Genomic DNA, 25,933 nt, shown 5'->3' on the forward strand with positions numbered 1-25,933 from the left:
CTAAATGTTTGATAGAATTCGCCTGTGAAGCCATCTGGTCCTGGGCTTTTGTTTGTTGGAAGGTTTTTAATCACAGTTTCAATTTCAGTGCTTGTGATTGGTCTGTTCATATTTTCTATTTCTTCCTGGTTCAGTCTCGGCAGTTTGTGCATTTCTAAGAATCTGTCCATTTCTTCCAGGTTGTCCATTTTATTGGCATATAGTTGCTTGTAGTAATCTCTCATGATCTTTTGTATTTCTGCAGTGTCAGTGGTTACTTCTCCTTTTTCATTTCTAATTCTATTGATCTGAGTCTTCTCCCTTTTTCTCTTGATGAGTCTGGCTAATGGTTTATCAATTTTGTTTATCTTCTCAAAGAACCAGCTTTTAGTTTCATTGATTTTTGCTATTGTTTCCTTCATTTCTTTTTCATTTATTTCTGACCTGATCTTTATAATTTCTTTCCTTCTGCTGGCTTTGGGGTTTTTTTGTTCTTCTTTCTCTAATTGCTTTAGGTGCAAGGTTAGGTTGTTTATTCGAGATGTTTCCTGTTTCTTGAGGTAGGCTTGTATTGCTATAAACTTCCCTCTTAGCACTGCTTTTGCTGTGTCCCATAGGTTTTGGGTCGTCGTGTCTCCATTGTCATTTGTTTCTAGGTATTTTTTGATTTCCCCTTTGATTTCTTCAGTAATCACTTCGTTATTAAGTAATGTATTGTGTAGCCTCCATGTGTTTGTATTTTTTACAGATCTTTTCCTGTAATTGATATCTAGTCTCATAGCATTGTGGTCGGAAAAGATACTTGATACGATTTCAATTTTCTTAAATTTACCAAGGCTTGATTTGTGACCCAAGATATGATCTATCCTGGAGAATGTTCCATGAGCACTGGAGAAAAATGTGTATTCTGTTGTTTTTGGGTGGAATGTCCTATAAATATCAATTAAGTCCATATTGTTTAATGTATCATTTAAAGCTTGTGTTTCCTTATTTATTTTCATTTTGGATGATCTGTCCATTGGTGAAAGTGGGGTGTTAAAGTCCCCTACTATGATTGTGTTGCTGTCAATTTCCCCTTTCATGGCTGTTAGTATTTGCCTTATGTATTGAGGTGCTCCTATGTTGGGTGCATAAATATTTACAATTGTTATACCTTCCTCTTGGATCGATCCCTTGATCATTATATAGTGTCCTTCTTTGTCTCTTGTAATAGTCTTTATTTTAAAGTCTATTTTGTCTGATATGAGAATTGCTACTCCAGCTTTCTTTTGATTTCCATTTGCATGGAATATCTTTTTCCATCCCCTCACTTTCAGTCTGTATGTGTCCCTAGGTCTGAAGTGGGTCTCTTGTAGACAGCATATGTATGGGTCTTGTTTTTGTATCCATTCAGCCAGCCTGTGTCTTTTGGTGGGAGCATTTAATCCATTTACATTCAAGGTAATTATCGATATGTATGTTCCTATTCCCATTTTCTTAAATGTATTGGGTTTGTTATTGTAGGTGTTTTCCTTCTCTTGTGTTTCTTGCCTAGAGAATTTCCTTTAGCATTTGTTGTAAAGCTGGTTTGGTGGTGCTGAACTCTCTCAGCTTTTGCTTGTCTGTAAAGGTTTTAATTTCTCCATCGAATCTGAATGAGATCCTTGCTGGGTAGAGTAATCTTGGTTGTAGGTTTTTCTCCTTCATGACTTTAAGTATATCCTGCCACTCCCTTCTGGCTTGCAGAGTTTCTGCTGAGAGATCAGATGTTAACCTTATGGGGATTCCCTTGTGTGTTATTTGTTTTTTTTCCCTTGCTGCCTTTAATATGTTTTCCTTATATTTAATTTTTGACAGTTTGATTAATATGTGTCTTGGCGTGTTCCTCCTTGGGTTTATCCTGTATGGGACTCTCTGTGCTTCCAGGACTTGATTAACTATTTCCTTTCCCATATTAGGGAAGTTTTCAACTATAATCTCTTCAAAAATTTTCTCAGTCCCTTTCTTTTTCTCTTCTTCTTCTGGTACCCCTATAATTCGAATGTTGGCACGTTTAATGTTGTCCCAGAGGTCCCTGAGAGTGTCCTCAGTTCTTTTCATTCTTTTTTCTTTATCCTGCTCTGTAGTAGTTATTTCCACCATTTTATCTTCCAGGTCACTTATCCTTTCTTCTGCCTCAGTTATTCTACTATTGATCCCATCTAGAGTATTTTTAATTTCATTTATTGTGTTTTTCATCACTGCTTGGTTCCTCTTTAGTTCTTCTACATCCTTGTTAAATGTTTCTTGCATTTTGTCTATTCTATTTCCAAGATTTTGGATCATCCTTACTATCATTATTCTGAATTCTTTTTCAGGTAGACTACCTATTTCCTCTTCATTTGTTAAGTCCAGTGTGTTTTGAGCCTGCTCCTTCATCTGCTGTGTGTTTTTCTGTCATCTCATTTTGCCTATCTTACTGTGTTTGGGGTCTCCTTTTCACAGGCTGCAGGTTCGTAGTTCCCGTTGTTTTTGGTATCTGTCCCCAGCGGCTAAGGTTGGTTCAGTGGGTTGTGTAGGCTTCCTGGTGGAGGGAACTAGTGCCTGAGTTCTGGTGGATGAGGCTAGATCTTGTCTTTCTGGTGGGCACGTCCACGTCTGGTGGTGTATTTTGGTGTGTCTGTGGCCTTATTATGATTTTAGGCAGCCTCTCTGCCAATGGATGGGGTTGTGTTCCTGTCTAGCTAGTTGTTTGGCATAGGATGTCCAGCACTGTAGCTTGCTGGTCGTTGAGTGAAGCTGGGTCTTGATGTTGAGATGGAGATCTCTGGGAGATTTTTGCCGTTTGGTATTACGTGGAGCTGGGAGGTCTCTTGTGGACCAGTGTTCTGAAGTTGGCTCTCCCACCTCAGAGGCACGGCCCTGATGCCTGGCTGGAGCACCAAGAGCCTTTCGTCCACACGGCTCAGAGTAAAAGGGAGAAAAAATAGAAAGAAAGAAAGAAAGAGGCTATAATTTAGTGAAGTAAAATAAAGCTATTGTAAAGCAAAGCTATACAGACAAAATCTCACCCAGAAGCATATACATATACACTCACAAAAAAAAGGAAAAGGGGAAAGATTAATATCTCCTGCTCCCAGAGTCCCCCTCCTGAATTTGGGATGATTCGTTGTCTATTCAGGTGTTCAGCAGATGCAGGCACATCAAGTTGTTTGTGGAGTTTTAATCCGCTGCTTCTGAGGCTGCTGGGAGAGATTTCCCCTTCTCTTCCCTGTTCGCACAGCTCCTGGGGTTCAGCTTTGGATTTGGACCCGCCTCTGCGTGTAGGTCGCCTGAGGGCGTCTGTTCCCCGCCCAGACAGGACGGGGTTAAAGGAGCAGCTGCTTCGGGGGCTCTGGCTCACTCAGGCGGGGGGAGGGAGAGGTACGGAGGAGGCGGGGCGAGCCTGCGGCGGCCGAGGCCGGCGTGACGTTGCACCAGCTCGAGGCGCGCAGTGCGTTCTCCCGGGGATGTTGTCCCCGGATCCCGGGACCCTGGCAGTGGCGGGCTGCACAGGCTCCCGGGAGGGGAGGTGTGGAGAGTGACCTGTGCTCACACACAGGCTTTTTGGAGGCGGCAGCAGCAGCCCCAGCGTCTCACGCCCGTCTCTGGGGTCCGCGCTGATCGCCGTGGCTTGCGCCCTTCTCTGGAGTTCGTTTAGGCGGCGCTCTGAATCCCCTCTCCTTGCGCACAGCGAAACAAAGAGGCAAGAAAAAGTCTCTTGCCTCTTCGGCAGCTGCAGACCTTTTCCCGGTCTCCCTCCCGGCTAGCTGTGGTGCGCCAACCCCTTCAGGCTGTGTTCACGCCGCCAGCCCCAGTCCTCTCCCTGCGATCCGACCGCAGCCCGAGCCTCAGCTCCCAGCCCTGCCCGCCCCGGCGGGGGAGCAGACAAGCCTCTCGGGCTGGTGAGCGCCGCTCGGCGCCGAGCCTCTGTGCGGGAGTCTCTCCGATTTTCCCTCTGCGCCCCTGTTGCTGTGGGATCCGCGCTGATAGCCGCGGCTCGCGCCCTTCTCTGGAGTTCGTTTAGGCGGCGCTCTGAATCCCCTCTCCTTGCCCGCCTCGAAACAAAGAGGCAAGAAAAAGTCTCTTGCCTCTTCGGCAGCTGCAGACTTTTTCCCCGGACTCCCTCCCGGCTAGCTGTGGTGCGCTAACCCCTTCAGGCTGTGTTCACGCTGCCAGCCCCAGTCCTCTCCCTGCGATCCGACCGCAGCCCGAGCCTCAGCTCCCAGCCCCGCCCGCCCCGGCGGCTAAGCAGACAAGCCTCTCGGGCTGGTGAGTGCTGCTCGGCGCCGAGCCTCTGTGCGGGAACCTCTCCGCTTTGCCCTCCGCACCTCTGTGGCTGCGCTCTCCTCCGTGGCTCTGAAGCTTCCCCCCTCCGCCCCCCGCAGTCTCCGCCCACGAAGGGGCTCCTAGTGCGTGGAAACCTTTCCTCCTTCACGGCTCCCTCCCACTGGTGCAGGTGCCGTCCCTATTCTTTTGTCTCTGTTATTTCTTTTTTCTTTTGCCCTACCCAAGTACGGGGGGAGTTTCTTGCCTTTTTGGAGGTCGGACGTTTTCTGCCAGCGTTCAGTGGGTGTTCTGTAGGAGCAGTTCCACGTGTAGGTGTATTTCTACTGTATCTGTGGGAAGGAATGTGATCTCCGCGTCTTACTCTTCCGCCATCTTCTTTCTAATCTCTCCAACAATTCTTAGTGTGATAAAATAAACACACAAGTTCAAACAGTATATATGGTGTAATCCTATATTTATAGAATAACAGTAATTTATAGAAAAGTATTTGAACAACTGTACATCAAGGTTTGAATAGTGTTTGCCTGGGTGGAATTATTTTGCTTATTTGTATTTTTTTAATCCATTCAACACAATTTTATTAAGGCCCTACTAAATGTCAGCCATGTTCTCTATGTTGGGGATAAAGCAGTAAAGAAAAAAGACAAGAAAAGTTTGCCCTCCTGAAGGTACATACCAGTGGGCAGAAAGAGTAGCCAAATGAATTAAGTAAAATACATAATACGTTAGACAGTGAAAAGTACTACAGAGAAAAATGAAGCAGGGAAGAGGCACAGAGAGTTGGGGAGGGGTCTCAATTTTAAATAAGACCATCAGGGAAGGTTTGACTGTGAAGGTACCTTTTGAGTAAAAACTTAAAGGAGATAAGGGTGTTAGCCGGGTGGATGTCTGGGGAAAATGCATGCTAGTCAAAGGAACAGCAAGTGCAAAAGGCCTACCAGGGGAGCGTGCTCTGTGTGTGTGTGTGTGTGTGTGTGTGTGTGCGTGTGCGTGTGTGTGTGTGTGTGTATGGGGTATGAGATAAAGAGAGTAGTCATGAGTGAATCCAGGTTTTTGGCTGGGACAACTGTAAGGATGGAAGTGCATTGAAATGCGGAGGGCTGCAGGCTGATGAGGTTTGGGAGGCGTGATCAGGAGCTCGGTTTTAGACAGGTTAAATTTGATATGCTTATTAATCATCCAAGACGTTTCTCTAATGAGAATGCATTGTTTTGAAATTTGGAAAAAAAAATAAATGACATTTTAAAAGATAGTCTACTGTGGGACTAGGTTGTTCCAAGGAATTGTCTATTGTTGCCCTAGATTGTTCAGTTGACTAAATTTCTATGACCAAATTGTTTTTAGTTAAACCATTTGGACCTGATGTATGCAGGAGGCAACCCTGGGTAACCACCAGCACACTTGCTCTTTGGACCACCCTGTTTAGAAGAAAGTTGAAAGCAGACTCAGCAATGCTTTGCTGTCTTGACTTTCAGGCCGTTGACTCAGATGACTTCCTAGATGCTTGTTTTAACTCGCCAGTCCCATAAGCTCTGCCTGACTTCCTGGACCTTTGAGTCTTTCATCAGCTTTTCTGATTTCAGATACTTACTTGAAGTTTCAAGGATCTGGAGCACCTGGATCCTTAGTTCTTCCTGTCCTCTGATGGTCTTTGCCTAATCACACTGATCCTGTGACCATCATGCTCTCATAAAGCAATTCACACAACATTTTGTGAACACCTGTTTTATGTAAAGCAATGTATTAGGCATTTTGGGGATGATAATGAAGTTGAGATGTGGCACTGACAAGTAGGAGGTTCCAGTGTTGTGGAGCATGTAAGTATATATAATGAGGTGATGACGACAAGCATGTAATAGTCTGGAGGGGAATCGAGGGCTCTGATTCTTGTAGTAATGACCTACTTGGTCCCACCAGCTCTGGTCTAGCATTTTATAGATTTTTTTTCTCAGAGACTTTTTTGCACTTTTCAATATTTAGCCTTTGTTGTTTGTTTTCTGATTATGAAGTAACAGATATTTATTGTAGAAAACGTGGGAAAAGCAGAAAAACATGAAGAAGAAGAAGAAAAAAAATTACTCGTAATCTTATCATCCAGAGATAGAATGTTTCTGTTAAGAGATAGAAGGTTTCTGTTAATGTTTCTTTTCATTCTTTAAAGAAAAGTTTTATTGTTGGCATTTTCCCACATCATTAATATTCTTTGGAAGAATGTTTTTTAAATAGCTGAATGGAATTGATGTTTCACCATTTATTTACTGGCCCTCTAGTATTGAGTCTTTTTATGTTTTCATAGCTAAGTTCCTCCTTGCTTGGGCAATATAGGCCTGGAGTTGAGGCTGTCCTAGGGTACCTGGGGTAGAGTAGAGTCTCAAAAAAATGGAGCTGTGCCCACATGGGGTGCACTTGGCTGAGAGGGGTGCAACCCCCAGGGCTTGAATAACAGCACTTAATCCATGCTCCTCCCCAAGCTTGCACACGCATGAGCACAGTAGATACCACAGCTGAAAAGTCAGTGGGGGCCCTTGTTATATATTTGAAAAGCTGCTTATCATTGGTAGACCAAGGAACTCTGAAATCATGTGATTTTAATATAGTACATCTTTTTTATGATAAACATCAGTAGTTACATTTGTCAAGAGAGCCAGAAAATAGAAATGACACAGTACCCTTCTTTGAAAAAGTAGAGGATTATCAAAGCAAGATGGAAGAAAGTGGCATGCTGGGTCCTCTTATAATGTAGATAAATATTCCTGCTTCGGTGAGATTCCTTCAGGAGAGTGAGCTTAGGAGCAGAGGAAAGAAATAGTAAAAAATTAGAAAGACAGTATTATGTTGTTTTAGACTTTGAAAACTGATAATGCTTTCCAAGTCTGGTATGTGAAACTTGCCCTTTTCTTTTGGCTATTCTAGCCACAGATGAATGTTTTCCTGCCAATTAGAACATTCTTGAGGTGTTTTCCTTTTCTTCACGTGATGTTGGTTGTGATTCCATGCTTGCCATTATTTATAAATTAATTTCTGGCATTGTAGTAAATTCTAGGAAAACCAATAAAACCACACGTGTGCAGTTAAATCCTTCTGTATTTTTTCTATTTATTTATTTACTTTTGTTTAAAATTTTTTTCCTGTGGGAAAGACATGAAAGTTAAAAACAAAGTTTCCATAAGTGGATGGATGGTTTATAGAATACATTTCTAATCTCTATTATTCTTTAGTCTTTTCATTGCTGTGTACATATTCTCTCATTTGCTTAAGGCTATTTGATTACCTTTCTTGATAGGAATAGTAAAGAAATTAATCATGAGGATCTAGGCTGATGGAAAGAAATTGGTGGAGTGTCTTTTTCTTTTGACAAGAAGTGCCAAAGCTGATAATCAGTACTTCCTTGAATATAGCCAAACCAGGAAGCCAAGTAGAGAACTGGTGACACCAGTAAAATAGTCATATATGAAGGGTGTATTGAGATGACATAAAATTGTCAGAGAGACTCAATTCTTTTTAAATTTATTTATTTATTTATTTTGGCTGTGTTGGGTCTTCGTTTCTGTGCGAGGGCTTTCTCTAGTTGCGGCAAGCGGGGGCCACTCTTCATGGGCCACTCTTCATCGCGGTGCGCGGGCCTCTCTCACTATCGCGGCCTCTCTTGTTGGGAGCACAGGCTCCAGACGCGCAGGCTCAGTAGTTGTGGCTCGCGGGCCTAGTTGCTCCGCGGCATGTGGGATCTTCCCAGACCAGGGCTCGAACCCGTGTCTCCTGCATTGGCAGGCAGATTCTTAACCACTGCGCCACCAGGGAAGCCCTCAATTCTTTTTAAAGTGCACTTTCAGCCTTTTCTTTTTTTTTTTTTTAAAGTCTTTTTTTTTTTTTTTAAAGATTTATTTTTTTATTGATTAATTGATTGATTGATTGATTGCTATGTTGGGTCTTCGTTTCTGTGCTAGGGCTTTCTCTAGTTGCGGCGAGCGGGGGCCACCCCTCATCACGGTGCGCGGGCCTCTCACCATCGCGGCCCCTCCTGTTGCGGAGCACAGCTCCAGACGCGCAGGCTCAGTAATTGTGGCTCACGGGCCCAGCCGCTCTGTGGCATGTGGGATCTTCCCAGACCAGGGCTCGAACCCGCGTCCCCTGCATTAGCAGGCAGACTCCCAACCACTGCACCACCAGGGAAGCCCTCAGCCTTTTCTGAGAAAGATTTTCTCAAGAATTTTGTAGGAAGTACTTGTGAATGCTGTAGAACAGCATCTCCCCAAATGAGTTCTACAGAATGTCAAAGAGTTGAGTGGGGACCTGCTATTGGTACCTGCCCTGAAGCTATTTCTGGTAACGACACCCTGATTTGCCTTTGAGGAACTACTCCTCCCCACTGTTGGCCCATGTGGTTTGGGTGTGACTGAGTCCAGAGTGTGGGGCTTGTAGCCTAGGACTTTTCAATCAGCACATTCTATCTCAACTGTCTTGGGAATTGGTACAGGGATGACCATGTGACCAAAGATAGTCCAGTGAGATTCATCCTGGATCTTTTTTGGAACTGTGGGGAAGGAGAAGCCCGTTTTTTGGGATTGCTGGGAAGAAAGGATGTGAGCTCAATGCTGGTGGTCATCATTCTGCCTTGTGCGAAGAGCCTGCTTTAATGAAGCCAACACAAAAGAATGTAGAGCCCAGAAATGGACACAGAGCCATGACATTGTCCAAGATCCTGAGTCCTGCCAGGCCTAAAGCCAGCCTATCTCTGGACTTAAATAAATTAATTTTTTTGTTTTAGCCAGTTTGTGCTGGGCATTTCACATCCACCACCAAGAGTTTTGGCTAATTTAAAAAGTGTTAACGTGAAGACTGAGCTGTCATCAATCAGGTGTGGGAAATCCTGGGCACATTAGTTTGGTTCTCCAGAAGTAGACTCTGCAATAGGATTTGTGTTCAGGTAGTTTATTTGGGAAGTGGGGAGTGGGGAAGTAAGACAGTGAAGGGAAGTCATCTAATAAATGGTACCTTATCAAGCCAGTGAGCACTGTGGATGACTAGAGTTTAATCCCATGGGGAAGCTATGGGAGACAGTGTAAAGCACATACCTCAGAGTTATCCCAATGAAGCAGCAAGGGAGCTGGGATAGTTACATCCTAAATCCCATCACTTATTGTTTGAGGGCTGCTTTTTGGGGTGTGTGTAAATTTCTTGGTTCTTTAGTCCTGCTCTGCAAGCAGGCAGAATAGCCTTCTGAGAGGAGAGAGAGAGAGAGAGAGAAATCAGCCCAGACAAAGAGGTGTAGATACTGACAATTGGAAGTCAGCTGGACCCTAGGGATATGGGCTAAACAAAGCAAAGGTTTCTTTACTTTAGGACTTCTTAGAGTCTTTAATATACTAATATAGATACTGAATATCCAAAAGTGAGGTCATGGTATGCCGTGTTTTCAAAATTTATTTTAACATAGAATCTTTTCTTTGTGGATTATCTTTGGAACGTGCAGTCTACAGCACATGCTTTGGGTAATTCTGTCTCAGAATATCCTAGATTTAAGGTGTAACCTAACTATAAAAACTTGCAGGACTCAATAGCATCCATCTCAAAAATTTGAAGGAATCAATTGGTAAAACTGTTAAACCTTTGGTCAGTGTTATGGACTGGATGTTTATGTTCCCCTCAAAATTCATATGTTGCAATCCTAACTCCCAATGTGATTGTATTAGGAGGTGGGGCTTTTGGAATGTGATTAGATCATGTCAGTGGAATGTACATGAATGGAATCAGCGTCCTTATGAGAAGAGACATGAGAGAGTTTGCCTGTTTCATTCTTTGCTCTCTGCCATGTGAGGACACAGTGGAAAGACAGCCATCTATAAGGCAGGAAATGGGCTCTCACCAGACTTCAGATCTGTCAGCATCTTGATCTTGGACCTCTCAGCCTCCAGAAATGTGGGAAATAAATTTCTGTTGTTTATAAGCCACTTGGTCTATGGGTCTATGGTGTTTTTGTCATAGCAACCTGACCTAAGACAACCAACAAGTGTAATTGTTATTTTTTTTAAGTTAGCAAATGACTACTGTAGATGATTCTACAGTTTCATCATCGTTTAAATGGTGAGGCAACAAAGGCCCAGAGAGTTTCAGTCACTTGCTTATGGTTGTTAACTACAATAGTTTGTGCAGAGTCAGGACTAGAGTCTAAACTTAGGGTTTTTCTCTCTGTGGATCACGCATTTTAAGTTAAGGCTACGTTGGAACCATATTCTAGTCCTCTAATCCCCCAAGTAGGCTGCCAATCTTCTTTAAGCACTTTTCTTTGTCTCTAAGTATTTGCTTTAACAGGTAGCAGAATCTGGGGTTGTTTTTCACATCAGTTTTGCAAATAAAGGCCTTGAGCCCTGTGTACCATCTCCCTGGGGTTGCCTGGCAGGCAGCCTTCATTGTCTCTAGACCTGGGATTTGGTTTGGCTTTGTGAAGAAGACTGTGTTTCCTTGTACTTGCATTTCTAGATCATAGTCATAAATGCACCCAAGCTCATGGATACCAATGAATCAGAGAGACTAGTTAGGTCAAGAACTGCAGTCATGACCAGCTTGTGTATGATTCCTTGTGCTATTATTGAGTGTGACTGGAAGCAGTAGTTCTAATATGTAGCTGTATCTATTATGCAGTAATAGCATTCTCAAGGTCTTGGCAAATGTGCACGTAACAGGCATATACCCACACAAAGGCTTAGCAGGCAGACTTTTGATTGCCTGGGATGGTTTGCCAAAGTAAGTGGGTTTTTGTGTCTAGGGACATGGCCTTGGGTTCTCAAACTGAGAGAAGTGATGGGGAGGTATTTTTGCAGAATACAAAGAACACGGAGTTATTATTTGTTCTTATCCTGTGTTCCTGGGTGATAAATCGCAACGATCAGGGTTTTCTGCTGGCTGTTTCGGACCATCAATATTTTGATGCTGTCATCTATTTTTTATGTTCTTATATGTTGATGCTTACATATTTGAGGTGAATCACTGGAGATCTGTATGGTAAAGACAGTAGTAAAAAGTTTTCCAATAATTAGTAATATCATTGCCGAACATGGCCTCCTTTTTTTTTTTTTTAACATCTTTATTGGAGTATAATTGCTTTACAAGGGTGTGTTAGTTTCTGCTTTTTAACAAAGTGAATCAGTTAAACATATACATATGTTCCCATATCTCTTCCCTCTTGGGTCTCCCTCCCTCCCACCCTCCCTATCCCACCCTTCTAGGTGGTCACAAAGCACTGAGCTGATCTCCCTGTGCTATGCGGCTGATTCCCACTAGCTTTCTATTTTACGTTTGGTAGTGTATATATGTCCATGCCACTCTCTCACTTTGTCACAGCTAACCCTTCCCCCTCCCCATATCCTCAAGTCCATTCTCTAGTAGGTCTGTATCTTTATTCCCGTCTTGCCCCTAGGTTCTTCCTGACCTTTTCTTTTTTCTTCTTAGGTTCCATGTATATGCATTAGCATACGGTATTTGTTTTTCTCTTTCTGACTTACTTAACTCTGTATGACAGACTCTAACTCCATCCACCTCACTACAAATAACTCAATTTCGTTTCTTTTTATGGCTGAGTAATATTCCATTGTATATATATGTGCCACATCTTCTTTATCCATTCATCTGTTGATGGACACTTAGGTTGCTTCCATGTCCTGGCTATTGTAAATAGAGCTGCAATGAACATTTTGGTACATGACTCTTTTTGAACTATGGTTTTCTCAGGGTATATGCCCAGTAGTGGGATTGCTGGGTCCTATGGTAGTTCTAGTTTTAGTTTTTTAAGGAACCTCCATGCTGTTCTCCATAGTGGTTGTATCAATTCACATTCCCACCAAAAGTGCAAGAGGGTTCCCTTTTCTCCACACCCTCTCCAGCATTTATTGTTTGTAGATTTTTTGATGATGGCCATTCTGACCGATGTGAGATGATATCTCATTGTAGTTTTGATTTGCATTTCTCTAATGATTAATGATGTTGAGCATTCTTTCATGTGTTTCTTGGCAATCTGTATATCTTCTTTGGAGAAATGTCTATTTAGGTCTTCTGCCCATTTTGGGATTGGGTTGTTTGTTTTTTTGATATTGAGATGCACGAGCTGCTTGTAAATTTTGGAGATTAATCCTTTGTCAGTTGATTCATTTGCAAATATTTTCTCCCATTCTGAGGGTTGTCTTTTCATCTTGTTTATGGTTTCCTTTGCTGTGCAAAAGCTTTTAAGTTTCATTAGGTCCCATTTGTTTATTTTTGTTTTTATTTCCATTTCTCTAGGAGGTGGGTCAAAAGGATCTTGCTGTGATTTATGTCATAGAGTGTTCTGCCTATGTTTTCCTCTAAGAGTTTTATAGTGTCTGGTCTTGCATTTAGGTCTTTAATCCATTTTGAGTTTATTTTTGTGTATGGTGTTAGGGAGTGTTCTAATTTCATACTTCTACATGTACCTGTCCAGTTTTCCCAGCACCACTTATTGAAGAGGCTGTCTTTTCTCCACTGTATATTCTTGCCTCCTTTATCAAAGATAAGGTGACCATATGTGCGTGGGTTTATCTCTGGTCTTTCTTTCCTGTTCCATTGATCTATATTTCTGTTTTTGTGCCAGTACCATACTGTCTTGATTACTGTAGCGTTGTAGTATAGTCTGAAGTCAGGGAGCCTGATTCCTCCAGCTCCGTTTTTCTTTCTCAAGATGGCTTTGGCTATTCGGGGTCTTTTGTGTTTCCATAGAAATTGTGAAATTTTTTGTTCTAGTTCTGTGAAAAATGCCAGTGGTAGTTTCATAGGGATTACATTGAATCTGTAGATTGCTTTGGGTAGTAGAGTCATTTTCACAATGTTGAATCTTCCAATCCAGGAACATGGTATATCTTTCCATCTATTTGTATCATCTTTAATTTCTTTCATCAGTGTCTTATAATTTTCTGCATACAGGTCTTTTGTCTCCTTAGGTAGGTTTATTCCTAGATATTTTATTCTTTTTGTTGCAGTGGTAAATGGGAGTGTTTCCTTAATTTCACTTTCAGATATTTCATCAGTAGTGTATAGGAATGCTAGAGATTTCTGTGCATTAATTTTGTATCCTGCTACTTTACTAAATTCATTGATTAGCTCTAGTAGTTTTCTGGTAGCATCTTTAGGATTCTCTATGTATAGTATCATGTCATCTGCAAACAGTGACAGCTTTATTTCTTCTTTTACGATTTGGATTCCTTTTATTTCTTTTTGTTCTCTGATTGCTGTGGCTAAAACTTCCAAAACTATGTTGAATAATAGTGGTGAGAGTGGGCAACCTTGTCTTGTTCCTGATCTTAGTGGAAATGGCTTCAGTTTTTCACCATTGAGGACGATGTTGGCTGTGGGTTTGTCATATATGGCCTTTATTATGTTGAGGAAAGTTCCCTCTATGCCTACTTTCTGCAGGGCTTTTATCATAAATGGGTGTTGAATTTTGTCGAAAGCTTTTTCTGCATCTATTGAGATGATCATATGGTTTTTCTCCTTCAATTTGTTAATATGGTGTATCACGTTGATTGATTTGCATATATTGAAGAATCCTTGCATTCCTGGAATAAACCCCACTTGATCATGGTGTATGATCCTTTTAATGTGCTGTTGGATTCTGTTGGCTAGTATTTTGTTGAGGATTTTTGCATCTGTGTTCATCAGAGATATTGGCCTGTAGTTTTCTTTCTTTGTGACATCTTTGTCTGGTTTTGGTATCAGGGTGATGGTGGCCTCATAGAATGAGTTGGGGAGTGTTCCTCCCTCTGCAATATTTTGGAAGAGTTTGAGTAGGATAGGTGTTAGCTCTTCTCTAAATGTTTGATAGAATTCGCCTGTGAATCCATCTGGTCCTGGGCTTTTGTTTGTTGGAAGATTTTTAATCACAGTTTCAATTTCAGGGCTTGTGATTGGTCTGTTTATATCTTCTATTTCTTCCTGGTTCAGTCTCAGAAGGTTGTGCATTTCTAAGAATTTGTCCATTTCTTCCAGGTTGTCCATTTTATTGGCATAGAGTTGCTTGTAGTAATCTCTCATGATCCTTTGTATTTCTGCAGTGTCAGTTGTTACTTCTCCATTTTCATTTCTAATTCTATTGATTTGAGTCTTCTCCCTTTTTTTCTTGATGAGTCTGGCTAATGGTTTATCAATTTTGTTTATCTTCTCAAAGAACCAGCTTTTAGTTTTATTGATCTTTGCTATCATTTCCTTCATTTCTTTTTCATTTATTTCTGTTCTGATCTTTATGATTTCTTTCCTTCTGCTAACTTTGGGGTTTTTTTGTTCTTCTTTCTCTAATTGCTTTAGGTGCAAGGTTAGGTTGTTTATTTGAGATGTTTCTTGTTTCTTAAGGTAGGATTGTATTGCTATAAACTTCCCTCTTAGAACTGCTTTTGCTGCATCCCACAGGTTTTGGGTTGTCGTGTTTTCATTGGCATTTGTTTCTAGGTATTTTTTGGTTTCCTCTTTGATTTCTTCAGTGATCTCTTGGTTATTAAGTAGTGTATTGTTTAGCCTTCATATGTTTGTATTTTTTACAGATCTTTTCCTGTAATTGATATCTAGTCTCATAGCGTTGTGGTCAGAAAAGATACTTGATACGATTCCAATTTTCTTAAATTTACCAAGGCTTGATTTGTGACCCAAGATATGATCTATCCTGGAGAATGTTCCAGGAGCACTTGAGAAGAATGTGTATTCTTTTGTTTTTGGATGGAATGTCCTATAAATATCAATGAAGTCCATCTTGTTTAATGTATCATTTAAAGCTTGTGTTTCCTTATTTATTTTCATTTTGGATGATCTGTCCATTGGTGAAAGTGGGGTGTTAAAGTCCCCTACTATGATTGTGTTACTGTCGATTTCCCCTTTTATGGCTGTTAGTATTTGCCTTATGTATTGAGGTGCTCCTATGTTGGGTGCATAAATATTTACAATTGTTATATCTTCTTCTTGGATTGATCCCTTGATCATTATGTAGTGTCCTTCTTTGTCTCTTGTAACAGTCTTTATTTTAAAGTCTATTTTGTCTGATATGAGAATTGCTACTCCAGCTTTCTTTTGCTTTCCATTTGCATACAGTATCTTCTTCCATCCCCTCACTTTCAGTCTGTATATGTCCCTAGGTCTGAAGTGGGTCTGTTGTAGACAACATATATACGGGTCTTGTTTTTGTATCCATTCAGCCAGTCTATGTCTTTTGGTTGGAGCATTTAATCCATTTACATTTAAGGTAATTATTGATATGTATGTTCCTATTACCATTTTCTTAATTGTTTTGGGTTTGTTATTGTAGGTCTTTTCCTTCTCTTGTGTTTCTTGCCTAGAGAAGTTCCTTTAGCATTTGTTGTACAGCTGGTTTGGTGGTGCTGAATTCTCTCAGCTTTTGCTTGTCTGTAAAGGTTTTAATTTCTCCATCAAATCTGAATGAGATCCTTTCTGGGTAGAGTAATCTTGGTTGCAGGTTTTTCTCCTTCATCACTTTAAATATGTCCAGCCACTCCCTTCTGGCTTGCAGAGTTTCTGCTGAAAGATCAGCTGTTAACCTTATGGGGGTTCCCTTGTGTGTTATTTGTTGTTTTTTTCTTGCTGCTTTTAATATTTTTTCTTTGTATTTAATTTTTGATAGTTTGATTAATATGTGTTTTGGTGTGTTTCTCCTTGGATTTATCCTGTATGGGACTCTCTGTGCTTCCTGGACTTGATTAACTATTTCCTTTCCCATATTAGGGAAATTTTCAACTATATTCTCTTCAAATATTTTCTCAGTCCCTTTCTTTTTCTCTTCTTCTTCTGCGACCCCTATAATTCGAATGTTGGTGCGTTTAATGTTGTCCCAGAGGTCTCTGAGACTGTCCTCAATTCTTTTCATTCTTTTTTCTTTATTCTGCTCTGCAGTAGTTATTTCCACTATTTTATCTTCCAGGTCACTTATCTGTTCTTCTGCCTCAGTTATTCTGCTATTGATCCCTTCTAGAGAATTTTTAATTTCATTTATTTTGTTGTTCATCACTGTTTGTTTTCTGTTTGGTTCTTCTAGGTCCTTGTTAAACGTTTCTTGTATTTTCTCTATTCTGTTTCCATGATTTTGGATCATCTTTACTCTCATTATTCTGAATTCTTTTTCAGGTAGACTGCCTATTTCCTCTTCATTTGTTTGGTTTGGTGGGTTTTTGCCTTGCCCCTTCATCTGCTGTGTGATTTTCTGTCTTCTCATTTTGCTTAACTTTCTGTGTTTGGGGTCTCCTTTTCGCAGGCTGCAGGTTCGTAGTTCCCATTGTTTTTAGTGTCTGTCCCCAGTGGTTAAGGTTGGTTCAGTGGGTTGTGTAGCCTTCCTGGTGGAGGGGACTAGTGCCTGTGTTCTGGTGGATGAGGCTGGATCTTGTCTTTCTGGTGGGCAGCTCCACATCTGGTGGTGTGTTTTGGGGTGTCTGTGGCCTTCTTATGATTTTAGGCAGCCTCTGTGCTAATGGATGGGGTTGTGTTCCTGTCTTGCTAGTTGTTTGGCATAGGGTGTCCAGCACTGTAGCTTGCTGGTCGTTGAGTGAACCTGGGTGTTGGCATTGAGATGGAGATCTCTGGGAGATTTTTGCCATTTGATATTATGTGGAGCTGGGAGGTCTCTTGTGGAACTTTGTCCTGAACTCAGCTCTCCCACCTCAGAGGCAGAGCCCTGACGCCTGGCTGGAGCACCAAGAGCCTTTCATCCACACGGCTCAGAATAAAAGGGAGAAAAGAAAGAAAGAAAGAAAGAAGATAAAATAAAATAAAATAAAGTAAAATAAAATAGTTATTAAAATAAAAAATAATTATTAAGAAAAAATTTTTAAAAAGTAATAAAAACAAAAAACAAAAACGGACAGACAGAACCCTAAGGCATATGGTAAAAGCAAAGCTATAAAGACAAAATCACACACAGAAGGACACGCATACACTCTCACAAAAAGAGAAAAAGGGAAAAAAATATATATATCGTTGCTCCCAAAGTCCACCTCCTCAATTTGGGATGATTCATTGTCTATTCAGGTATTCCACTGCAGGGTACATCCAATTGATGGTGGAGATTTAATCCGCTGCTCCCGAGGCCGCTGGGAGAGATTTCCCTTTCTCTTCTTTGTTCTCACAGCTCCTGAGATTCAGCTTTTGGGGTTGGACCCGCCTCTGCATGTAGGTCACCTGAGGGCATCTGTTCTTCGCTCAGACAGGACAGGGTTAAAGGAGCAGCTGCTTCGGGGGCTCTGGCTCACTCAGGCCAGGGGGAGGGAAGGGTACGGATGCGGGGCGAGCCTATGGCGCCAGAGGCCGGCGTGATGTTGCACCAGCCTGAGGTGCGCCATGTGTTCTCCCGGGGAAGTTGTCCCTGGATCACGGGACCCTGGCAGTGGCGGGCTGCGCAGGCTCCCAGGAGGGGAGGTGTGGATAGTGACCTGTGCTTGCACACAGGCTTCTTGGTGGTGGCAGCGGCAGCCTTAGCGTCTCATGCCCGTCTCTGGGGTTCGCGCTGATAGCCGCGGCTCGCGCCCGTCTCTGGAGCTCCTTTAAGCGGCGCTGTTAATCTCCTCTCCTCGCGCACCAGGAAACAAAGAGGCAAGAAAAAGTCTCTTGCCTCTTCGGCAGGTCCATACCTTTTCCTGGACTCCCTCCTGGGTAGCTGTGGCGCACTAGCCCCCTTCAGGCTGTGTTCACGCAGCCAACCCCAGTCCTCTCCCTGGGATCCGACCTCTGAAGCCTGAGCCTCAGCTCCCAGCCCCTGCCCATCCCGGTGGGTGAGCAGACAAGCCTCTCAGGCTGGTGAGTGCTGGTCCGCAGCGATCCTCTGTGCGGGACTCTCTCCACTTTGCCCCCCGCACCCCTTTGGCTGCGCTCTCCTCCGTGGCTCCGAAGCTTCCCCCCTCTGCCATCCGCAGTCTCCCCCCACGAAGGGGCTTCCTAGTGTGTGGAAACCTTTCCTCCTTCACAGCTCCCTCCCACTGGTGCAGGTCCCGTCCCTATTCTTTTGTCTCTGTTTTTTCTTTTTTCTTTTGCCCTACCCAGGTACATGGGGAGTTTCTTGCCATTTGGGGGGTCTGAGGTCTTCTGCCAGCGTTCAGTAGGTGTTCTGTAGGGGTTGTTCTTCATGTAGGTGTATTTCTGATGTATTTGTGGAGAGGAAGGTGATCTCCGCATCTTACTCTTCCGCCATCTAGAAGCTCCTCAAGCATGGCCTCTTCTATCCATTTCTGCTCATCCTCCAAGATAAAGGAAAAGATATGTGCAGTTCATTAGGTAACTGAGTTGTGAAATACTTCCATTTTTCTTCAAACAGTAATACATATCTAGAGGCTTGTTTTCATTAAAATTGCTGGGTGGGAATGTCTGCAATGTATATTTATTATGATTGATTAACATGCACTGTGTATAAATACCAGATACTCAACAAGCCATGTCTATCTCTCATTTCTGGGATTTTAAAATTTAGTAGTAGATATTATCTACACAAATACAGTGAAAATGTCTTTTTTTTTTTTTTTTTTTTAAAGGATTTTCTTTCTTTCTTTCTTTCTTTATTTATTTATTTTTGGCTGTGTTGGGTCTTCGGTTCGTGCGAGGGCTTTCTCCAGTTGCGGCAAGCGGGGGCCACTCTTCATCGCGGTGCGGGGACCGCTCTTCATCGCGGTGCGCGGGCCTTTCTCTATCACGGCCCCTCCCGTCGCGGGGCACAGGCTCCAGACGCGCAGGCTCAGCAATTGTGGCTCACGGGCCCAGCTGCTCCGTGGCATGTGGGATCTTCCCAGACCAGGGCTCGAACCCGTGTCCCCTGCATTAGCAGGCAGACCCTCAACCACTGCGCCACCAGGGAAGCCCGAAAATGTCTTTTAAACATGCATCTTTCTTATGTAGGTCTGGCTTGACCTGGGTCAGATTATGTATGCTGAAATATAACTCTGTAGAATAAAACCTCAATACAGTGTGATAAGCTCATCAATGGTTAGCTTATTATACAATATTAGTATTTTATTGGAATGGCTATTACTATCAGAAGAAATATCTTTCAAGTTTTAGTAATCTCATCTGGACCCAGAATGGTGCTCATCTTACGGTGGATACAAAAGTAAAAGGAAGACATGGTCTCTATTTTCTAGAAGTCAAATGACTAGACATGTATTTGTGTAATGTAGAGGATAGAAATCCCAGATATCATCAGACACTAGATTGTGAGAGACTGTGAGAGAAATACACATTCACAGGAAGGAAGAACCATTATGGGATGAGGAGGTTGGAAATGACTTCCTGGAGCAGAGAAGGGACACTGTCCGGTATCTCATGCCTCTGGGCCTTGAAATTTATTGCTGAGTTTACTGTTTGTTCAACATTTGTCGGTCTTCCAGTCCAATTTATATGTTCCCAAAAGTGGACACAGTGGAGCTGATTACAATAGAACATTCTATTCTCCCTACCAAAGGAAAGACTGTTTCAATATAACTGTTCAGACAGTATTTTATATCATGTATCTTTTCTTTTCATATTATTTTGTGACTCTACTAAAGAGTATGAAGATATGCTTCAAATTTAATTTTTTGGTTCAGTCCACTCTCTTGAAATGAAAGGGCATTCTATGAGTGCTTTGTAAGACAGAGTAGTGTGATGTAGTAGAGCAATGAGATTGGGAGTTAGGAGACCTAGATTTAGGTCCTGGTCCCAACATTTCCTGAGAGATGTTGACCAAGTAACCTAACTTCTCTTAACATCAGTTTTCTCACCTCTAAAAGGGAAAAATATGACATGCTCTACCTACCTCCTATGTTGTAAGGATCAAATGAGATAACACAAGTAAAAATATTTTTATAATCTATAGTACTTGATACAAATATGAGGTATTATTAATGCAGCCTTAAACAAATGTGTCAATTTACCCATCTGTTAAATGGAGGCAGGAATTGTATCTACCTCATTGGATTATTTTCAGGAGCAAATGGAATAAAACATGTAAAGCCTTTTTAAAATAGTTTGTGGCAAATAAGTACTCAATAAATCTAGAGATTACAGGATAACCCTACTTATGAAATAAAAAAAAAAACCTGTTTCATCTTAAAGCCAAAAAAGCATTTTTCCTTGTAACATATTCACTAGTCAACATTTGCTTTTACCTTCAATGTTAAAAATGTCATCTTTGAGTGAGGTTGATCATTGACAAAATAATAGTTTCCTCCGTTGATCAGTGCTGCTCAGATGGAAGGGGCAAACTAGCCATGTGGTTCTGCCTGGATGGGGCCAGCTGGGAGCAGGAATCAATTATATTAGAGATTCTCAAAGTGTGGTCCGAGGTCTGGTCTCTTCTATTATTTATGCTGTGAGATGACAGCATACATGCTTTAGTTTCTGGCATAAATTAATAATTTGATATTGAATTAATAATTATTCTATTGAATACAAACCAGACGTCACCTCATTGGTGTCTCATTGAAAGCAGTGAATATCCCCCGGGCACTTGGAAGGTTTTCTGAGGATGAAGTGGATGGACTTGGGCCATCAGTGGTGAATGCCTTGAAAAAGTGATCCCTGGATCAAAGAATCTTTAGAATCCTTGAATTAGTCCTCCTTTGACTGTGGTTTTCTGTGAAGTGGCCAACCAAACAGAAATGTTGTGGGCCCACAGAAGACAAAGCCATTCAAACTCGAGGGGTGGGGTTTTCAGAGGCCTATATGTCTTATACTTGTGTATTGTTCTCAGACCTTATGTATCCATGGATATATTTTTGGGGAGTGAAGCAGAAAACTCCTAAAGGGAAGACTGTATTTTTTCTGGAAAGGTGAAAGATTCTGGAAGGTGTATAATTTTTTTCAAACTGAAGGTAATTTTTCCAGAAGAATCCATCATAACTGAGAGTACCAACTTTATCTCCCTAAAGGTCATACTTCTAGTCTGTTAAAGAAAAAAAAAATTAATGATACTTGTTAAAGATGGTAAGGCAGACTTTATTTTTTTGATTTAATTTTTATTTTATATTGGGGTATAGTTGATTTACAATGCTGCATTATTTTCAGGTGTATAGCAAAGTGATTCAGTTATACATCTACATATATCCATTCTTTTTCAGATTATTTTCCCATATAGGTTATTACAGAATATTGAGTAGAGTTCCCTGTGCTATACAGTAGGTCCTTGTTGATTATTTTACATATAGTAGTATGTATATGTTAATCCCAAACTCCTAATTTATCCCACCTTTCTCCTTTGGTAACCATAAGTTTGTTTTCGAATTCTGTGGGTCTGCTTCTGTTTTGTAAATAGTTCATTTGTATCATCTTTTTAGATTCCACATATAAGTGATATCATATGATATTTATCTTTCTCTGTCTGACTTAACTTCACTTAGTATGGTAACCTCTAGGTCCATCCATGTTCCTGCAAATGGCATTATTTCATTCTTTTTTATGGTTGAGTAATATTCCATTGAATATATATACCATATCTTCTTTATCCATTCCTCTGTCAATGGACATTTAGGTTGCTTCCATGTCTTATCTATTGTCAATAGTGTTGCAATGAACATTGGGGTGCACATATCTTTTCGAATTATGGTTTTCTCTGCATATATGCCCAAGAGTGGGATTGCTGGATCATATGATAGTTCTATTTTTAGTTTTCTAAGGAACCGCCATACTATTCTCCATAGTGGTTGTACCAATTTACATTCCCACAACAGTGTAGGAGGGTTCCCTTTTCTCCACACCCTCTTCAGTATTTATTGTTTATAGACTTTTTGATGATGGCCATTCTGACTGGTGTGAGGTGTTCCTTATTGTAGTTTTGATTTGCATTTCTCTAGTAATTAGTGTGTTGAACATCTTTTCATGTGCTTTTTGGCCATCTGTATGTCTTCTTTGGAGAATTGTCTATTGAGATCTTCTAAAGATGGTAAGGCAGTCTTTATTCAGGACCATTGTGATAGTATAGGGACCACTGAAATAGGATTTTATAGTCAGGGAGAGAGATTGGGCTCAACTTTGAATACAGCATGGGCAAATGGGAATTTATAGCCAAGGAGCAGGGTGGGGGGTCAGTGGGTGGAAAATTGCTAAGAGGAAACATCAGGGATAAGGGCGATTCTGGCTAAACTGATCTAATAGGATTCTTGCTGAAGACAGGCCAGGGTGATCAGACATCACCTGGGGGATAGTGTAGAATGAGGAACCTGATCCGATATTGAAGGTGATCAGATATCACAGATGAGGGTTCTGGTTAAACTGACTTAGTAGTGCTCTTACTAAAACTAGATTTTACAAGGAAGTGCACAGATGGGCCTTGGAGAAGGTTCAGGAGCCAGAATAAAGTTGGGTGGAGCAAAGAACCTTTGTGAAATCTCAGAAACTGAAACCCACAGGAGAAGCTGTTAGGAAAGACTCAAGTCTGGTCAGATGCAGTCATCTGTAGCTGCGGGTCAGTAATAGGCCTGTGTGGAGTAGGTGTACAATTATCAGCCTTCTAGGTTTTGGGGTGTGGCAGATACTGCTCACTATACTCTTACTTTGTTTTCATGCACACAACTAAACTACATTTCCCAGCCTCCTCTGCAGTTTGATGGGCAGGTGACTGAATTCTGGCCAATGGCATGTGGGTTGAAGTAATGTTGCCACTTCCAAGCCTGGCTCCAAGACCTCCTGTGACTCCAGTTCCCTTCTTCTGTGTGCCCCTGGCTCAGAGGTGAAGCCCAGAGAACTGTGGATAGCAGGTGGCAGGGCCCCAAATAGAAGGAGCCTGGGTTTTTGAATTGTTATTTGGAGGAGAGCTGCTTGAATTTTATGTTAAACAAATGTTTTATGTTAAACAAATCCTTACTGTTTTAAGGCTTTGGGATTTTGGTGTTTTTGTTATTATGGTTAATCCACCTGTTGAATATGCAGAGGAAGGTGGCCATCGTCAAGCAGAACATCTTCGTCCTTCCTTAAGGGAAATGAATGTCTAGACTCAATTGAACAGTGCTTTCTAGAATTGACATAGTCATCAGCTTGTAGCCAACATCAGGTGAGCACTGGAGTCTTCTGGAACAGGATTGTTAACATGTGAGTTGTTTCACAAAAGCATCTCATGTAACTGGTTGAACTCAGGAGGTGATCAGCCCTACAAATAAGTAATTTCCGATGACTTGCCAGGTGTGCTTTTAGGACTAGTTCCCCAACCTCCTTTACAAGTTTCCCAGGGTATTTAAAAATCTTCATTATTAGAATCCTTAACTAGATGGCTAGAATATTATCTCAGAAGGTTCCTGTAAAAATGCATCTAGTTTACCTAGGAGAGGTATCAGATTAACCAATTCATCCCCACTAAGAGTATCTAGCTTCCTAGATTTTGAGCAGAGCACCTGATATTAAAGAGATGACACACTGGTTGGATGAATTTTTGATGGGGGCAGAGTGGGTGGGGAGAATTAGAATGAGGGGTGCTTACTGAGGGTAAGGAAGGTCTGGTTAGGAGACTACAATTCAGGGACTGCTGAGTGCCTGGGAGGGTTGCAAAAAGAGCAAGGAGGGCTCGGTAGGTAGGGTGGTGGGGAGTGAGAATGGGAAGGAAGTAGGCAGACAAACTGCCCGCATCATCAAATTTGGCTTAGTAAAAAAAAGTTCAGAACACTTTTCATGAAAGATCTTTTGGACTTTGTTCCGGAGTAGAGGTGAAGTACTAACCTTTCTGTTACTTACTAACAGCAAAGAAGAGTTCTTTTTTCCTTTTCTTTATAGATGGGATAAGTAAGGTATATATTTTCTCCACTCTTAAATTGATCATACCTTTTCCTGAAGGAATTCAGAGATACTTTACATTTTCTGTTTTGGGTCAGGCCTAAAACTGATGACATTGGTTGACTAATCTCAGCTCAGTCAGAAAATGATGGATCAGAAAAAATGATCACATAAAAATTTTTTCCAAAATAACATCCAGGTCATAGCCAAATATTCCTCCTCATCTTTCTCCTCTTCCTCTGGCTCCTCCAACTTTGGCAGCTGTAGAAGTTCAAAAATCAAGCTTTAGCTGCGGAAAAACTTCTGTCTCAGCTAAAGATTAAAGTAACAATCTATTCCCTTAACGTAGAACTGCTGATTTCATGCACGTATGTTGGTTGGGAGCCAGTCAGTGATATGTTTCTCAGTTTTGAGTTTGGTGAATACATGTATGTATCTGTCTCACTTACCTAATGATTGAAGCTTCTATTTTTACATTAGCCTCTCCAGGAAACCCACAATCACCCTTCATTAGGAATCTATAGACTGTGAGCTCCTTGAAGACAGAGGTACCTTCAGCTCTTCTGTTGTCCTGACAACAGTACTTAACACATGACAGGCAGTGTGTAAATATTTATTTAGTGAGACAATCAGTTATGAGGCCTCACCTTTTATTTTTTTCTCCACCCTGAGAAACTCAAGCAACCACCTTCACTAACTGCTTTTCCCCCACAAATAGACTTACCTGAAAGACAAATTCGGTGAAGCTGAGAGTTGAGATTGATCATAACACAGTCCTCCCAACTTCATTTCCATCAGGTATGCCAGGTGATTTTCACTAGATGCACTCCGATTTTTTTTTTTGAGGGCTTTAGCATAGATAAGTGTTTATTTTTCTGGCTAACGTACATATTCCTTTGGCATTTGCCATGGAAAAGACCCCACCTAATCTTATTTATTTATTTATTTATTTATTTAAATTTTTTAAATTTATTTTTTTGAATTTTATTTTATTTTTTTAATACAGCAGGTTCTTATTAGTTATCTATTTTACACATATTGATGTATATATGTTAATCCCAGTCTCCCAATTCATCCCCCCACCACCCCGCTTTCTCCCCTTGGTGTCCATACGTTTGTTCTCTACATCTGTGTCTCTATTTCTGCCTTGCAAACTGGTTCATCTGTACCATTTTTCTAGATTCCACATATATGCATTAATATACAATATTTGTTTTTCTCTTTCTGACTTACTTCACTCTGTATGACAGTCTCTAGGTCCAGCCACATCTCTACAAATGACCCAATTTCATTCCTTTTTATGGCTGAGTAATATTCCATTGTATATATGTACCACATCTTCTTTATCCATTCGTCTGTCTGTGGGCATTTAGGTTGCTTCCATGACCTGGCTATTGTAAATAGTGCTGCAATGAACAGTGGGGTGCGTGTGTCTTTTTGAATGATGGTTTTCTCAGGGTATATGCCCAGTAGTGGGATTGCTGAAGACCCCACCTAATCTTTAGGGTACAAGGAATCATTCAGTTGTCTAGAACTCACTTAAATGTTCTCTGCGTTTTCTAAACCTTGCATTTTTCAGCTTCTGTGATGATTCTGTCCTCACTTTCTTCTCTGTGAGCCTTTCCTTACCCGTGTTTCTTGATGCGGGCTAGAGGAGTCTATCGAATTGAATGTTGTCCACTGTAAGTAAAAAGAAACCCAGTGAGGTGTGGTGTAAACAATCTGGACATTTTTATGATGTGAAATAAGAAGATAGGGAAGTTGCAGGCTTGGTTCATTTGGAGGCTCAACCAAGTGAAATCCTAGGTCATTTCCATCTTTCTGCTCTGCTGTCCTTGGCATATTTGTTCTTAGACTGACATCTTTCCATGATTGCAACAAGGCTGCAGCAGTTCCAGGCATCACCTCTTCACCAGCCGTGCTGAGAGGGGAAAAACGGGCTTCTATCATC

Source organism: Balaenoptera acutorostrata, chromosome 2 (assembly GCF_949987535.1).
Source record: "Balaenoptera acutorostrata chromosome 2, mBalAcu1.1, whole genome shotgun sequence".
Lineage (NCBI taxonomy): Eukaryota > Metazoa > Chordata > Mammalia > Artiodactyla > Balaenopteridae > Balaenoptera > Balaenoptera acutorostrata.